The sequence below is a fragment of the Candoia aspera genome, chromosome 11 (genome assembly GCF_035149785.1).
Source record: "Candoia aspera isolate rCanAsp1 chromosome 11, rCanAsp1.hap2, whole genome shotgun sequence".
Lineage (NCBI taxonomy): Eukaryota > Metazoa > Chordata > Lepidosauria > Squamata > Boidae > Candoia > Candoia aspera.
The window spans coordinates 5,736,498-5,753,614 of record NC_086163.1 but is presented as its reverse complement, the minus strand read 5'-3'; the positions used below and the strand labels follow the sequence as shown (position 1 = coordinate 5,753,614).

The 17,117-nt window shown below is 43.1% G+C and overlaps 1 protein-coding gene across 2 annotated transcripts in view; it reads right to left on the bottom strand.

Moving 5' to 3' along the window:
* GNAO1 (G protein subunit alpha o1) overlaps positions 1-17,117 on the bottom strand; it is a 199,594-nt gene that overhangs the window by 92,203 nt on the left and 90,274 nt on the right. The gene's annotated exons all lie outside the window — the stretch shown is intronic.

Here is a 17,117-nt window from a genome sequence, read left to right as displayed (position 1 = left end):
TTGGGGCACTGGGCTAGGGCTTGGGGTGATAGTGTGGAGAATCTACCATAGAGTCTCCAAAACATGGACATCAGAACACATGGGAGCATGAATGGAGCCTCTCTCTGGAGCCAATTAAAGCAAGTACACCTTTTTCTCTATGATGAAGGTGAAAGAAGAAAGTGCAAAAGCTGGCTTGCAGCTAAACCTCAAAAAAACCAAGATTATGGCAACCAGCTTGATTGATAATTGGCAAATAGAGGGAGAAAATGTAGAAGCAGGGAAAGATTTTGTGTTTCTAGGTGCGAAGATTACTGCAGATGCTGACTGCAGTCAGGAAATCAGAAGACGCTTAATCCTTGGGAGAAGAGCAATGACAAATCTCGATAAAATAGTCAAGAGCAGAGACATCACACTGACAACAAAGGCCCGCATAGTTAAAGCAATGGTGTTCCCCGTAGTAACATATGGCTGCGAGAGCTGGACCATAAGGAAGGCTGAGTGAAGGAAGATCGATGCTTTTGAGCTGTGGTGTTGGAGGAAAATTCTGAGAGTGCCTTGGACTGCGAGAATATCAAACCAGTCCATCCCCCAGGAAATAAAGCCAGACTGCTCACTTGAGGGAATGATATTAAAGGCAAAACTGTAGTACTTTGGCCACACAATGGGAAGACAGGACACCCTGGAGAAGATGCTGATGCTAGGGAGAGTGGAGGGCAAAAGGAAGAGCGGCCGACCAAGGGCAAGGTGGATGGATGACATTCTAGAGGTGACGGACTCGTCCCTGGGGGAGCTGGGGGTGTTGACGACCGACAGGAAGCTCTGGCATGGGCTGGTCCACGAAGTCACGAAGAGTCAGAAGCGACTGAACGAATAAACAACGAACACGTTTTTCTGGGATTGTTTAACAAAACTATATGCACTTGCTTTGAAGTGGCAATTTTCTTTTATCAAGGTTAAAAAGCAGCTCCCAGCCAGCCTTCAGAAGGCCCAAGAAAGCCCTTGCTTATTGCTGTGACAACAGCTTTCCCTGAGCGATTTCCCACGAACTCCTGCCAAGGGTGCTGTCCATGGTCCTGATGGACTCAACTGTCCATTGTTTTGCCTTCTGCAACTTAATGCAGCTATATCTGCCTTCCAATAAGCGGTCACTTGGAATTCTTGCATCAAGCTGGAATAGGGTAATTGATTGCACAAATATCTGTTCTGCTGCACTCCAGGACCTCATACGCTCTGCCCTGAATTACGCTGTGGAAGAGAGGCAGGATATCAAATATTCATGATCAGTGCTGAACGAAAATGTCATATATCTTTGGAGGTTCTCTCTTGACATCTGAAATCTTGGCTCCCCTCCCTTGTATTAGAGTTTGGTTTTATTGGGGAACAGAGAAAATTGCTTGGAAATTTTCTTTTGATTCAGAGGTCACCATCTTACCTTATCTGTTGTGCAACCTCGCAGGTTGAACTCAGGGACTATGATGGGCCATGGACCATTTTCTTGTTGGTTCCCTTTTGGAGAGGTAGCTAATGGCTGTTGCAGCATTAGCAGAAGCTGCAAGTTACAGCCCCACAGGGAGTGAACAGGACAGGCCTGAAGAAAGCACAGAAATGTTTGGCCGAGGAAGAACATTTAACCCCTGTGGAACAGATGCAATTGGCTGTGGCTTTAATGAGTTTTTTTATGCCAGCTCTTGAGAAGGTTTTAATGCTTTCGATTAAGAAAAGAAAAAGTACTCCACTGGGCAGGAGTTGCTGAAACTGCAAGAATTGGGGGATGTGAAAATGTTGTCAGCAATCCTTCTGGGAAGGATGCCGATCTCAGGAACTAACATGGCCCTGCTGGCCAATTCACATGCATTTTTCCAGCTTAATTGCTGATCCACAAGGTTAGACAGAGCTGTATTCAAAAATATGGCAAAAGGATTCTGGTCAGCTAGGGGAGGAAAGGTAGGGGATGGAAATATAGGCCAATCCACTGTGGACTGATTTTGCCCACAGATTCCCAGGCAATGCCATTCTGAGTAGCTCCTGCTGTGGAAAACTGCCATGCCCCGTCTTTGAACAAGAAGATGAGAAACAATACTGATTGTGATGTGGCTTTTGCATCCCCATCTTCTCTGCACAATGTGCTGATTAGGAGCAACAGGGGATCAGAAGAAAATCCTGCTGTGCTAGATAACCAGGTATGACAACAGAGATCCAAGATACACCAAAGACCTGTTGAAATAGAAGAATTGTGGAGAGGACTGGGCAGCACACAGAAGTCCAACTTACAGCAAATCCTGTTTTATTTATCTATTCTTCAAATTTCTATCACCACCCATCTCTCCCAAAAGGGGACTCTGTTCTGCTGAATCCATCAGAATTTGGGTTCAATTCAATTCAATCCATCGCTGTGGCTCCATCAATAGGGCATTTTTATCCCAGCTTCTAAAGACATAGGAGATTTCCTTCTTGCTGACAAGACCTTTCAGGTATTGTGTCCTGTAGACCTAGAGACTTCATGTGCAGGGAAAAGGCCCTTTGCAGGAAAAGGAAGCATTTTGCATGAGCAGAGAGTAAATTGCATTGCCTTCTACAGTCAGGCATTTAAAAGAAAGATGACCTTCACCTCCATGGACATCAGTTGTGCTACAGCCATCCATAAGAAAAGCTGATGGCCCTAGAAACATTTCTATAGTGGGGAGGAGAGCAGGGCCTTGGAGGGAGCAACAAGAACATCCCCAGTTTTGTTTTGTTTTGTTTTGTTTTTGGAGGGGGGTTGAAGTCACATGCACCAGTTTAACTAGGCAGAAGCAAATTTCCTTTAGGGAAGAACCCAGCTTCCCCTAGTGGAGACCTGCGATAAGAAGATAGAACTGTTTCCTCCTCACCACAGCCAAAACAGGTCAGCTCCAAATCCGAGTGCTCTCTTGTTGAGGATCTGTCATGTGGAGCTGCTGAAATTTTAATGAATCATAGGAGAATCAAAATGCTTCTCTTCCCCATTTCTAATTGAGATGGGGCAGGCAACCCAGAATCCATAAGTTGTGTTTAGCCTCCAATTCCCACCCCCTCAGTCCTTGGGGTCCCCTCTAATTGCACTGCCAAAATTTCAGTGGCAAGACAGTAAGTTTTAGGGCATGGATTTTCTTTTTCTTTCTAAAGGCACACGAAGAGATGCACACACATTTTAGAGAGTATCACCCATAATGATGCAACAGTTACTCGCCCCTGAATTAAAGAACCACATTTTGGAAGATGCGAGAAGGAAGCATTTGCATCTCTCAATCTCAGTTTCAGTCTCAGTCTTTATTCCACTGCTGATCTCAATGACTATTCTATCCTGTTAAAAGAACAACCAACCTCACACTTAGTTCCTGGCTGCAATAATGAATTCATGCATTCAGCTCTACAATTTCTAGAATGAAAAAGGTAAACAGAATTCACAGAGCAGGTGAAAATCCCAGGGATCTTTTGGAAAGTTGGGAGCTGTCGGTTCAAACCTGCCAAACTGACCCAGAAATCAGTTCAGAGATGCACATGGGACAATAGAGCTGGTGTTGTTCAGAAACTGGGACCATTCAACTCAGTGATTCAGCGACCGTTTAAAAACCCTGGTGCATGCAAGGAGAAATTAATGCTCTCCTTTTAAGGAATGTCTTTAAAAGCTCATTGCAGGCCAACTTTGATTCTCTGAAAAGCAGAATGAGATTGCAGGGGGCCCAGGCAATCAACCCAAAGGAGATTTGAGCAGAAAGGGAAGAAGATCATGCCTGGGTGATGATGAATCAAACCTAGGTAATTGTAATAGTAAATCCCTTGCAGAGCAGATTTCTTTTAATGGGAAATAGTATAGAATGTTTGAAATAAATTAATAAAAATGAAAATATGATCAGCAAGAGCTCAATTTCTCCAAATGAACTTATGGGCCTCATTTGAGGAACTAATTCTTTTGCTCTTTGCAAACTTTCTCAGGACCCTAAACCTAAAGGAATTTCTTGAAAACCTCTCAAGAATCATAGCACATTCACGATGCTCTCTGGCATCCAAATAGAAAGCCTGTTTTTTTTTTTTGACCAACTGCAAAGGGGCTGCATTCACTTAAAACTTCCTGGGTAGAGAATAAACCCATTGTCTGGATTTGCATAATACACTGAATCTTAAAGGAATCAGCCTGGGCTGGGTGGGTAAACACAAGACATTGAATGACCCCCCCAAAAAAGCCACAGTTGAAACTCACCAAGCTTAGCTGATTGTGGGAATGCTGCTAAGATTACTTGGCCTGTTAAGCGTCTTGTGTGAATATAGCTGGGGTACTGGTGGTGGTGGAGCTGCAACAAAATTGAAGTATTGCAGCATTCCCTCCCCTCCAAATAATCCTGCCACCCATATATCCAAGGAAGGAATTCCATTTCAGGCTGTTGGTTGAGAGCCCTTGAGGTTTCTTACAAGAGGAGGCCAGTAGCATGCTTTGTAAGTAGTTCTGCAGTGTGCAGCATTTGGAAGAGAGCCCAGAGTTGTTTCCAACACATTCAGAGCTCTGGAGAGTGAGAAAGAACTCAATAGAACAAGCATCCAATCACAGTTTGCAGTGTGAGCATTGCCACAAGGTAACTTCAGGACTGCAAGATGCGATAATTGGAACAGCTTCAAGGCCACACTTCTCACTGAGGTAGGCATTCTGTAACTGATTGGCAGCATCTAAGAATGCAGGATTGAATGCTCTTCCAATAAAAAACATATCCCTGCAAATAGTGAAGTGACATCCCCATTCAAACATAAAGTAGATGAGTTGTCCCTGGGCCAATCTCTGCATTCCTCCTCTTAGCTTAGCTCAGTGCTCACCCCCGATTTCCATCATTTGTCTCTGGAAGGCTTTGCTGGAGGACCATGGGCATTCACAATTGGCAGGTGGACTGGGCAGCTGGTAACTTTATGCTTTTGTAATTTACAAATATATATAAACAATGTAGAAGGACAAAAGCGGGCCCCAAATCTCACATGTCACCAAAGAGCAACAGGTCCTGAAATTCACAAGGATGAAGGGATACCAACGAATGTTTTAATGGCCAACAAAATGCATTACAGACACAATAAATCTGTGTAACTCTTTTCTGTCAGCCAGACATTTTTTTAAAGATTCCCCAAAGGCCTGTTCCATCTCCAGATCCAAATTACAAAACAGTTTCCTTTAGCAAGATGCATGGGTATGACGCAAAGAAGGGCCGGCTTTGGGTAATCATCCATCAACGAAGATTATTCAGCCCTGAATTTAGCTCTTGAGCAATTTAGAAGGCTGTGAGCAAAAACAAGGGTGATTGAGATGTTTTGGAAAGCCAACGAGTGGGCTTAGGGCCATGTTTTCATCCTGGTTCTCAAAGACTATGTTGAACCACTGCAGGGGAGTGATGTTCCCAAATTAGGCCACGTCCAAACCAGTGGCGATAAAAATCTCATTGATCTGACTAGGATTTGAGCTCATCAAGGGAAGTCCCAAACCTAAAGCAACACCCTTTGAGGAGCTCAATTTGTACTGGATTCAATTCAGAACCTCCCAGACATCCAACTAAGTCATCAGAGGTCTAAGAATTCCCTTCTCTCAATTTCTCCCTGAACCTCAAGGCCTAAAAGTCCTCAAACTCTTTTATCGGCTTGCTACAGCAAGGGTAAACTTGGCTAATGCTTCAGCAGTAATGGGAGAAGAAGAGAGGTTGAATTAATATATTGCCCTAAGTCATAAATTGCATTGATTGGTTTTGGCTTAGCATTATCCCTGAATCCAGTTCCTGCGGTTTTTAAAGCATGGTGTATTACCTAGCTTTATATGTACATCAGGCCCCGGTACAAATCATTGTTACAGCAAACTAGGGCTCAGTGCAATCTGTGAGCCCATCTAGAAATCCTTTCTTCCCTCCTCATGAAAATGCACCTAAAGCATTTCTTGAGGCTTTGGGAAATGTAATTTTCCTGGGGCATGTGAATGTTATCTTGGGAAAATGGTTGTTTCTCAGGTATTCTTTCTTCAAGGGATATTACTTAGCTGAGCCAGCTATCAAGGATGGAGAGTAGGAGAAAGAAATTTCATTCCACCTTTGCCATGACTGCTCTGGTCAGTAAATCAGTGGACAACGTGAAAGAGGAGATGGTTGAGATGACAACCTACGTTGGAGAATAATGATACAAGAACCTAGTCTGGAATGACGATGACGTTTATCAGCATACCAAATTAATCAACTGAGCTAGGTAACTGCTTATTTTAGGGATCTTGCTGAATTCAAACCAGACAGAAGACAGGGCTTATTTTGGGCTCCACCTTCTCGATTTCATAGGCATCCAACTAGCCCCTTTGAGGGGTCTGTTGCTAGATTTCCATGCTTTGACTGTATCTTCTCACTTCACTCTGTGCCCTGTCCCCCATGCAACAGGAATTGCTGTTGGCTCCTTAATAGTGAATCACTAACCCCACAGCTTCCTCGTTCTTAAACTTGCATTGATGTTACAGTCTTCTCTAGGTCTCTTTTGTTCTGCCTTGCCATCTTCCTGTGGCAACTCGGAGGCATCCACTGTATTTTATTAATGAACCACATTCACAGAAGCTGCCAGATTTTCTGCAAATGGAAATAACTGAGATTTTCTTTTCTTTTCTTTTTTTTGGGGGGGGGGGGAGGAATGCACACACACACCTGAAAACAAAGCAAAACTGCCTAGAAACCCAACCTCTTCATTACGGTTCAGCCCTCCTGCTTCAAAGCCTTTGCTCTGCAAGTGAAAGAGGAGGGGATGAATAGATAAAAGAGAAATAGAAACGGCAGAAGAAAGAGATCCATGAGCATGTTCAAAAGTGGTTAGATTTTCAGTTTTGAGGGTGTCTCCCCACCCACATTTGCTGGTTTCTAAACCTGCTATGAAGAACATGAGGTAGAAGCTGGCATGGCCCAGGATAGATCTATACATCTCAAACATATTATTCTCTGATGTAACGAAAAGGCCACTTTATCTATCAACATGATGGAAGCCTTGGAGAAGTCATGACAAGGACGTTGCTATATTCCCCAGATGACACCAGGCTTTGCTTTTTCCTAAAAGCCTTGACAGGCTAATAAAGTGGAGACATGACCACCATCTACGTGTATCAGAAAAACTGTATCCCAAGGACCAATGTGAGCCCTGCCCCTCCTTAGATTTCCTCTTGGAGCCAGCTGTGACTGTATTGCCACCTGGAACCACAAAATAGCCCACCATATTTTAACCTCATACTCTGGGCTCGGTATGTCATGCAGATCAGGACATTAGGCTAATTGGGTAAACTATGAGTAAGATAACTACATCTGTGTCCTGTGAAGACTGTTGATCAGAGCTGTGTCATGAGAACCAGCTTCTAATGAGGGCCAAAAGGGAGAGTAGAATTCAGGGAAACTGCCACTTAAACAAGGTGCCACAGGGACAGGGATGTCCTCTTTTGTTCCTTCCAGTCCAGGAGATGCCAGTGATCTGGAGGATGTCATGATTTCCAAATCCAGAAGCTTCTTTACTGAGAGGCTGCAATTAGGTAGCCTCCCACATCAGCAGGGGTTCCTGACACAAGTCTCTATCTCATCCCTGGATGATCACCACAGTATATATAACCGCTGCATTTATACTTCTCATTAACCTATGTTGGGTGCTGTAACTGCAGAAGGTGGATAAATAAACCTTATTTGTCCTGAGCACCTTTGGGTTCATGTATCAGCATGGACCATTCACTTCCCAAACGAAGAGAGGACTTGTGTTTCTCTCTACCAGGTCAAGCGAATCACCCAACTTGTCAGTGCAGGAATGCAAGCTGAAACATCTCTGACAGGTGGCTGACCAGAGTTTCCTTCAACACATCCAGGCAAAGGGAGCCTACCACCACTTCAGTCATTGGTTCCTCTGTTGAATGACTCTTAAGGTTAGGAAGATTTATTTCCAACATCTGCCCTTCTATAAGAGATGGAGATGAGGCTGAGCAAGCAACAGAAATATCTCTAGGCACAAACAACTAGCAGATCAGGAATACTGTTTTAGGCTTGCATGCAAAAAGCTTCAGAGAGACAGCCCCCGCCCCGCCCCTTTAAATGAACTCAGTAATAAAGGAGGGCTACAGAATTTTCATCTCAATTCTTGAGATAACCCCTAGTTCTGGGCATTAAAAGTGATTTTAAAAAGGCTATGTGAATTGTGCTTCTTTGACCATGCTTTGCAGGTAAGGGGCCCGATATTTCTTGTAACTAAAAACCAGTCTGTGTCCTGCTTTCTGAACCACAGAGAACAGGTTTTGATTTTCTTCTGTTAAACATCTTTTCAAGAAATTGGAAAAGGCCACCTTATTCCTCCCTTGATCTTCACTTCTGAAAGCTAAACATTCCCAGTTTCTTCAGTTGCTCTTCACAGGACAAGAATGTTGGGAGTTGTAGTTCAACAACATCTGGAGTGCAACCAGTGGCTTAGTCCTTGATTTAATCCAAGCCTGCTTGCTTTCAGCAAAGTGTCTGCTTCATATGCCCCCCACCACTATTAGGCATCTTCAGTCACACAGAACATGCCACTTTCTTTCAGACTCTTCATGGCTGTGTTCACACAACAGGTTTACTACCCGGTCCCCAGAGAGGTTGCAGATGCATTAGCAGCATGCTAAGTTTGCTTGTTGCTCACTCGGGTTAATTTTTTGTGGTTTAGCATGCTATCCAATCCTAGCTGGTTTGGTCTATGATTCAGTGTAGTGCTTGAATCTATGCAATGGGTTAATTCTGCGATCAGGAGAGATATGTTGTGTAAAGACCATCAAAATGTTCATTATTTGAAGTTCTTTGAGCAGTGTCCCTAATCACTGGAGATTCTGGGGACTGAAGCTGATACTTTTGGCATGCAAAGCAGGTGCTTCTCCCTGGACTCCTATCTGAGAAAAATGCCCCCTGAAATGAATTGGTCATTCAGGAACCTGTCCGATCCTATTTCTCTTGCTCTCTCTGTTTTTCAAAATCCATTTTTGGCAGTTACTTTTATAAAGAATTTAAAATTAGAAAGAGGAATATGAAGCTTAAGTGGTCTGAAACAAAATTTGATTAGGAAGAAATACGCACCTGCTTGTCTGGCAAATAATGTTATTAAAAATAATTGGTTTGCAAAGATGTGCATGACCACCATAGTATTTATTGTAGACAAAGAGCATTTTCCTAAGTCCATAAATGGAACTTTGAAGTGAAGGTTCCAATTCTGACCTGGCAGAGGAGGTCTGCATTATCTTAGTCTGCTCGAGCCCAACCTTGGTCTTTGCACCACCAAGATCAACCATCCTTCACCTCAACCCCAAAGCTGGCAGCTCCTGGTTGAAAGTGAATCAAAGAGGTGAGCTTAAATCATTAATCTCAAGGGAGGCTTAAAATCAGTGCTATGGCAGCAGAAGTGACACTTGCTAAAGTGTTGATCAGGACTTCAAAGCCACCATGTTCTCCTTCCATTTCCAAGAGAACAATCCATAGCCTTCCTTGGACTTCATCGCCTACTTCCTTGCTATGGAGATTCTTTGAACACAGTCATATTTTGCTCCTCTTTGGACCACTTCAGAAGCCCAGCCAAAATTCTTGGCCCCAGCATAGGACTTTGAGGAAAACATCTGAAACTTCAGTAGGCTAATCACTCAGGAATCTTTCAAATTCTCTCCCAGAGAAGGAAGGGTAGATGTTGGAAAACAGCATGGCGAAATGCTTTTTCTTTGGGTAGTTAATAAAATGACCTGTCTTTTAAAGTCCTAGCCATTTGTCATTTTAACTCAAATATTCAAAATATAATCATTGTGGAAAGAAGATACTATGGAAACAGCAATAAATGTAATGTGTAGAGATTCTGTCTAACTTTCCAACAGTAAACCTGATTTTATCTCAGCGTTGTGGAAAGATCTGAAGATGTTTAATGCTCATTGGCTTATTTCAAGAAAGAGAGGATGTACTTTACAATTTTGAAAAACATTTGCAAGCCTTGGAGTTCTCTCAAGTATCCCTATTTCTCCTTCTCCGTCCTCAATATTTCTGTTTAAGCTACCAACCTTTCGGGGCGTGGCTGCTGAGTTTGTTTTCATTGTAATTTCTGTCCTTAAATCTTTAACTCTGCTCTTCTTGGCTGTGATAAAACTGCAGCCATGTTGGGAGGCTGCCACTCCCTTAGCTAAGCCAACGTTTAACCATAGCAACGCGGCAGACTGGGAAAAACCACTAGCCAGAATGATGATTCTGATAGGATGTTTTTGTTAGACTTATTTTGTACAAAATCCTGGACAGCACAGAAATGTGAGTTCTGCTTCTTGCAAAGGAAGATTGCCCATGATTTCTCCTTGACTCTTTTCAAATTTCTGATGATGTTTCAAAGAAACCCAGTGTTCTTCAATCTGCTGCCCTTCAGATAAATTACATTTAGAAATGTGTAAATCACTAAAAAATGTGTTCGCTTTATTGAGTTCATTAGCATGGCGGTATTCCAGCCCATTTTTTATTTTCTACAGGTTTCTATAGACCTTTGTTTTAAATCTGTAACCACATGTTTGTGATGTTCTATAAGAAACAGGATCCTTCTAACCACCCTCTTCTTCATTTAATGTAACAGTGTAAACGAAAATGAAGAATGACCCTTTTTTTTAAAAAATGCAGATCACTTAGCTTTCATTCTCTGTCTGATGTGCTAATTTCCCTGTCAGACTTAAAAAAAAAATTTTTTTTTGGATGCCTAAGTGGAAAATCATCTTTCCTGAAAACACAGGAGTGCAAAACACATTTTGAAATACGTTTTATTTTATTTTTTTCCCATACTCTTCTTTGGTTCAGTTTTTATATCTGCACTGAAAACAACCCAACTGGCCAACATCTACAGCAGCTTTCTCCAACCTAGTGCTCTTTTGATGACAGCTTCCAGATTTCCTGTCCAGTGAGGGGACCTTACTGGTTGGGAAATCTGACATATAACTTAAGTAAGTTGCCTTTTACTGGCTGATTTTGCACAAAGACAGTCAAAGACCCAGTAGAGCATTTGTGCCATATGCCAAGCTAGGTCACTCATGCCCTATTCACCTCACAGTTTGACTATCACAATGTTTTCCACACAGGCTTGCCCTTGAAGACCACTTGGAAGCTTCAACTGGTCTAGAATGCAGTGGCGCAGACAGTGATGGGCATGCCTTGGCATACCCATGTGATGCCTGTGTTCCACATGATGCACTGGTTACTAGTATGCTTCCAGGTGTGATTCAAGCTGCTGGTTATCCTATCTATCTATCTATCTATCTATCTATCTATCTATCTATCTATCTATCTATCTATCTATCTATCTATCTATCTAATTTAGCCACTGCCCATCTCCCTCTGAAAGAGGGACTCTGGGCAGTTTACGATATAGCTAAAAAAAAAAAATACAATAAAACCACAATTAATACATAAAATATAAAAACAAAATATAAATATAAAGTAAAAATCCAGATGGCAGTAGAAGTTCTAATTCAATTCATGTGTATATGAGGACCACTTTAAGGTACCAGCCATCCCCAAGAACGACTACCTGAGATGGCAGAGCCATGTCTTCAGCTTTTTCTGGAAGGCCGGGAGAGTGGGGGCCTGCCTCACCTCTGGGGGAAGAGTGTTCCAAAGGGCGGGGGCCATGGCAGAGAAGGCTCTCCTCCTGAACCCCGCCAATCAACTTTCTCTCATGTCTGGGGTCTGTAGCACACCCTCTCTGCCTGACTGGGTGGGATGGGTCGATGTAGCGGTGTGAGGCGGTCCCTCAGGTAACCTGATTGTTATGACCCACAGACAAAGCCCTACATGGTATAGGGCCTGGTTACTTGAGGGACGGCCGATCTCCCATGATACCAGACAAGCTGGTTCGATTGATCCAACAGAATTGGCATGCTCCTTTCAATTCAACAATGTCAACTATTGGGACCCCTGAAGCCTACCTCTGGAATGAGATTCTCCCTGACACCCATGTGGCTCCCACCCTCATGGCATTCTCCCAGGCCTTGGGTTAAGGTGGTTGGGGTCCCTGTTGGATTTCTTCAAGGGAATGGGTGTGGTTAGCCAGACTTACCATCAGCTGTTGTTCTTTATTTCTTCCTTCTTTCTTTTATGATTATTTTATAATATTTTTCTGTTTAGTTTTAGGTACACTGCCCAAAGTCAGTTCGGAGTTGGGCAGGGCCCAAATTGAACAAATTAAATTAATCTTAGTTTATTTTCCTGGCTTAGCAAGTTGTATAAGCCCAACTCATTTAGATAGCTTATTAGTCAATGTATTGTTTGGAAGCAGAAAATGGGTTAGTTCTATAGCCAAATTAAGCAAATTGTACGAACCTAGTCCCTGAGCCAGTGTCTTGCTTCAGCTGGCTCAGTATTGGCTATGTTCACATAACACAAATATTCTGATTTGATTTGATTTGAACTAATCCATTTGGGGCAGGGTGGTGGTGGTCCTAGAATACATTAAACCATAATGAATTGTTAAATAGTTAATGGACTGGACTGATGCAACATGCCAAGCCACAGCAAACCCTAATCAAGATTAACCAAGATGAATACTAACCAAGCCTAGATTTTTCTCTGATCAGGTTAAGCATGTTGTCTGAATGTAATGCAGCCTGCATTGACCTACTACATCCCTTTCAGTGCCTCAGGCAGAGCAATTCCCCAGCTTCACTTAGAAGCATAAGGGACTGAAAGACAACTCTTTCTACATACAACCACTTTAGATTCAATTGAACAGGAAACAGAGTCACTCTCCTCGTACTCAGCAACTTTTCCTTCTGTCACTTTAGAAATGATAATTCAATGTTTGGAGAAATGCAGGGGGCAGCACCCAAAGTTTGGAGGGGGGCACTTGAGGTCCTGATTCTGACCCCTAACTGATGCATCTGTAGACATGTCAAAAAAGTTGCCAGGTGCCTGGATTTTGATCATGTGACCGTAGGGATGATGCAGTGGTCATAAGAGTGAGAACTGGTCATGAGTCACTTTTTTCAGCACCATCGTAACTTCGAACAGTCGCTAAACGAATGGTCGTAAGTTGAGGACTACCTGTACTGAATTACAGTGCTCTCCCCCCATCCTTAAGTTGGCAGAAAGGTATAGCAACATGGAATTTGCTGCCCGCATTGCCAATCCTTCTCCTGCCTCAATTCCTTCTGACTTCCTTCCACGACAAAGAATGCCAAAGCCTAACAGATGGGACCCACCTTGGGGCTTCCCTTGAACAGTGTCAGAAGAAGAGAGAAAATATTATTTTAACACAGCTAAGGATGACATAACCCTGTCTCACTCATGGGCAACGGATAAGATGAAGGCCGTGTTATGGGGACGTGGCAAAATAGGATAACATGCCGAAGTATGTTTGTGCCCTGATTAGATAAAGTGAGACATGGCCTTAGAACCCAGGTTTTTTTAAGGAATGACAAGGACTTCATTGATTATGACAAGTTAATGCTGGAGGAATCGTTCTTCCTTGACCCATTTGCAAAGGATATGCCAACATTTCTTTTTGTGCTGCTTCACTCCATACTTCTTAGGTCCCTTCTACGCTGCCTGCTTCCATTCCTCAATCTCTCAAAAGAGACTGGGAAACAGCCCATGATCATCTTTACTTCTACCAACCCATAAACCCTGAAAACCAGAAACAAATCCACCCCTTTACCCTGAGCTGCCACAGATCCTCTGCAACAAAAATCTCTCCCTTCCTTCTCCGCGTAAAAAGAAAGAACCAAAACTTGTTAAAATGGCAGTCTGGTGTTTTGCATCCACTTATCCTCTGAAGAAGACAAGAAGAAAATCCTTCAATGTCCTTCCCTCCTCTTTTTTTGCCTGGGCTACTGGGGGGGAGGGATGCAAAGCTGATAAGTCAACTTTCCTCTTGCAGAACCTCTAGGCAGTTGAAGTTCAGAAGGAGGGTTGAGGCAAGAGGTCCTCCTAGTGGAGAAATGGGAAACTTGGAGGGCTGAACACCTGTGCATAACTCCAGACTGCAATGTTTTGGACACTTTGACACCACCACTATTTCTATTGCCCAACATTTTAGAGCAACTGTAGTCATCTTCACTCTCCAACCCCTGAAGCTGTTACATGTCCTGTAGCAGCAGAAACCCCTTACTCAAAAGGGAAAGAAAGACAAGAAGTAACACTTCCAGATAGACAGGCATATCCCTTGCAGAAGAGAAGAGGGGGATGGGCAGAATCTTGAGAATTCCTCCCATTCTCTTCTCATCACAAGAGGGAGACACAAAGCCGTGAAGCCAGCTTTCCCTTAGAAGATTTGCCTGGTGACTGAAGCTTTGGAGCTGAGAAACGGATGAGGCAAGAGAGCCTTCTAATAGTAAATTGGGCTGCTCCCAGACCTTCAGCACTTCTGCTGAAAATCAGGTTCAGCATGGTTCTTCTTGCACGACAGATGAACTGGAAGAAAATCAGCCCAGTTGCCGAAGCGGTCGACTGCAGGGGAGCAGAGCCAATGTGGAAGCATTACAAAGTTCTTGCGAAGAATCTTCATTTTTATTTAATGTTCCATATTTAAAAGACTTATATGGCCACCCATCTTGGGAAGCACAACTCTGGTTGGCTCACAGCAGTGGTGCAAAACCAAAACACCACAAAAACAATAAAAGCCCAAAGGCAAGAACCAGGAGCCAATCTCCTCTGGCGCAGCCAACACCACCATCTTCAGCCTCCCACCCCATCTTATTCCAGCCTTGGGGGAAGGGCCAGCTCTTTACGGCCTTTCAGAAGCTGCAGAGGGTGGGGGCCCTGCCGGATCTCCAGGGAAAGGTGTTCTACAGGGCAGGCTGCTTCAGTGCCCTTAATATTTTTGAACAGTGATGGGAAAACCCACCCACCCACAATACAACTCTAATGTGATGGTGCTTTCTTCCCCCGACAATTCTATTCCTACATCTGATGGAATAGCTTGCAGCAGAAATAGGAACAAATTATAAATACCCCCCACCCCATAAAACTAAAAAAGAACTTTATAGGAAAAAAAGCATTCATGTAGACCCCACCCCCTTTTATTTCTTCCAGGTTTTCTCTTTTTTTTTGTTCCCCAACCCCTAACTGCTACTTAAATATTTTTAAGCAATGCTTCAAACACATAGGATTATTGCTCATTTCTCTTTAAGCCATCTGAATTATTTTTTAAAGCAATTTCTCTCTTTCTCCACAAAATATCTTTTAAATGTCTTAGCTTGCCCTGTTGTGTAATGTGTTATATATAAGGAAGCCCTTCCTGCATGAATTTGGGTTGACTTCTGTTACGAATATATACAATTTTTCCATTGTGGCGTATTTTGGTCTCTTTTTTTATCCATTTGTTTATATCACAACTCCAACTCTCATGTTCTGCATTTTATTTTCAGCCTTCACCTTAGTATAAACCTTACGCAACAACAACAAAAGATAAAATAACAAAGATGAGTTAGGGATTATAATGTTACGTGTGTATTTTTTATGTAAGCATATGTATTCCTTTCCTTTTTTTTCTTTTTCTGATGTTTTTGAACTTAAACAATAATTATTTTTTAGAAGGGATAGGAGCAAATTGAGGTGCCCTAACATCCCTTGAACTCTTCATCACTAGGAAAAGAAAGACAGTTTGGGACAAGAGAGAAAGGTGGCACCCCCAAATAACTTAAACCAATCTTCCTCAACCTGATGTGTTAAGACTGCAGCTCCCAGAATTCCAGGCATGCTGGCTGAGAGTTATGGGAAGTCATGGCCCCAACCCATGAGAAAGACACTGTTATATCATGTAGGCCAGTGTTTCTCAACCTTGGCAACTTGAAGTTGTGTGGACTTCAACTTCCAGAATTCCCCAGGCAGCATGCTGGCTGTGGAATTCTGGGAGTTGAAGTCCACACATCTTCAAGTTGCCAAGGTTGAGAAACACAGATGTAGACCCTCCATCTGTCTCTCCCCTCTAGCATCCCATCCTCCATGGAATAAAACTCCCTAAGCATTATATGCAAAAACTTAACACCTGAGAAATGGACCAGAAAAATACCTGAGGACCTGACAGGGGTTGGCCGGTTCTTCACCACCACCACCACTCCCTCAATAGAAGATTCATCTCCCCAACTTTCCCTTTGACCTCCCAAATGCCAACTTCTTCAACCTCATGCCTCTCCATGACCAGATGACAGCCATGTCAAGAGCCTATGGCAGTGGTTCAGGGAAGATATAATGCCAAGGACCACAATCATTATTTTTCTGAGGCTACTAAACCAATTCCCCAGGGACAGTTCACATGTTCTGCCAGGGGCCATTCACGCCGAGCCATCCCTGGATGAGAAATCCTGTGGTTTATGGGCAGGTGTGAACCAAACTTGGCTAGGACCACAAAGCATAAATTCCCACCAGAGACTGCAGGGAACGACGGCTGTTTCGCAGCACAACGCTGCATGCCAAACTGCAGTAGAATAATAAAGAAACAGTGGACCAAGATGAAGATAATTGCTGGTGCTTCCAGGAATAAGTTCACAGCTAAACAACCCCCATAATTAGAGAACACAGCTGAGCCATCTGAAGGGGATGGAACTGTGTCAGCAATTCAGCTAAGATCTGCACAGAGCTATTGGCATTTACTTGGAGATAAGTCGCTTTGAGCATGAAAACAGAGAGCATTGGATTTCTGTACAGCCACAGCAAATGCTTCTTCTGCCCCAACGAATTTAGGTCCTCCACTCCTCTATAGGTCCATAGTCCATCAGCTAAATGCTGGTGGAAAAGTTAAATGCATGTTTTCATGCAGCTTCTGTTTTCCCTTTTTCCAGAGTAATGTGGAAATTCAGGCAAACCAACCAAGAAGTACATACTGAGAGATTGTATTGAAACAAGCTGGTACTGACCCAACAATTCTTAATTTAGAACATCCCTCCCATTAATATGTTTGTCTTCTGTTATAGGGAGGTGTGTGGGGTGTTCACTTGCACAGGGAATAATATCCTGGTTAATATGATTCTCCTGCTTTGTATGTACCCCCTGATATAACTTCCTTTTTTGGCCATTCCCCATTCAAAGCCAATCCTTTAAAGCAGTGTTTCTCAACCCTGGCAACTTTAAGATGTGTGGACTTCAACTCCCAGAATTCCCCAGCCAGCATGGCTGGCTGGGGAATTC